Raw genomic sequence first — 662 nt, 5'->3', positions numbered from 1 at the left:
TTTGTACACTGGAAACTCTCAGGTCAGGATTCATCAACCTGTTCAACTTCAGTTAAATTCTGATTTACATTGAGATTATCTCTGCTTATGTGATTTCAAAATATTTGTGTTTATTTATTTTCCATGAACATGATTTATGTTGTTTTCTCTACTACTACTGCTACTAAAACAGTAAAGTTGGCCGAGGTTGCCTCACAGTGTCCTTAAATTATGTGACATGTGTTGTTTTGTGTTTTTTTCAGTCTGTCAGGTTGTCTGATCACAGAAGAAGGCTGTGTTTCTCTGGCCTCAGCTCTGACCTCCAACACTCCTACTCTCTCTCGCGCCGCCGCTCGCGCTCCGCTCATCATCCAGGAGACACAGGAGTGAAGACACTGACTGCTGGACTGGAGAATCCACGCTGGAGACTGGACACTCTCAGGTATGGAGAGCCAAATGAGGCAGGTCATAAAGAATTGTAGAAGAAGTAGTTATCAGATAGGACACTTAAAGAAATTAAAATGGCCAAATGTATGGCAAACATAAAAAAATGAAGGGAACTGCAGCCACTTTTATTTTTGAGGTTTTAAATGAACACACAGTACAGCCACTGAATGTGTCAGTGAGATACAGACAGAACTTGAAGAGACTCGAACTTTGCTTTTTTACACTTCCAGATCACA

General features: G+C 40.8%; 1 pseudogene; it reads left to right on the top strand.

Moving 5' to 3' along the window:
* LOC118335710 overlaps positions 1 to 662 on the top strand; it is a 4,523-nt pseudogene that overhangs the window by 2,087 nt on the left and 1,774 nt on the right.

The sequence above is a fragment of the Morone saxatilis genome, unplaced genomic scaffold, assembly GCF_004916995.1.
Source record: "Morone saxatilis isolate NCDOM2014 unplaced genomic scaffold, NCSU_SB_2.0 Contig24, whole genome shotgun sequence".
In the NCBI taxonomy this organism is placed as follows: domain Eukaryota; kingdom Metazoa; phylum Chordata; class Actinopteri; family Moronidae; genus Morone; species Morone saxatilis.
This window is presented reverse-complemented; position numbering and strand designations above follow the sequence as displayed.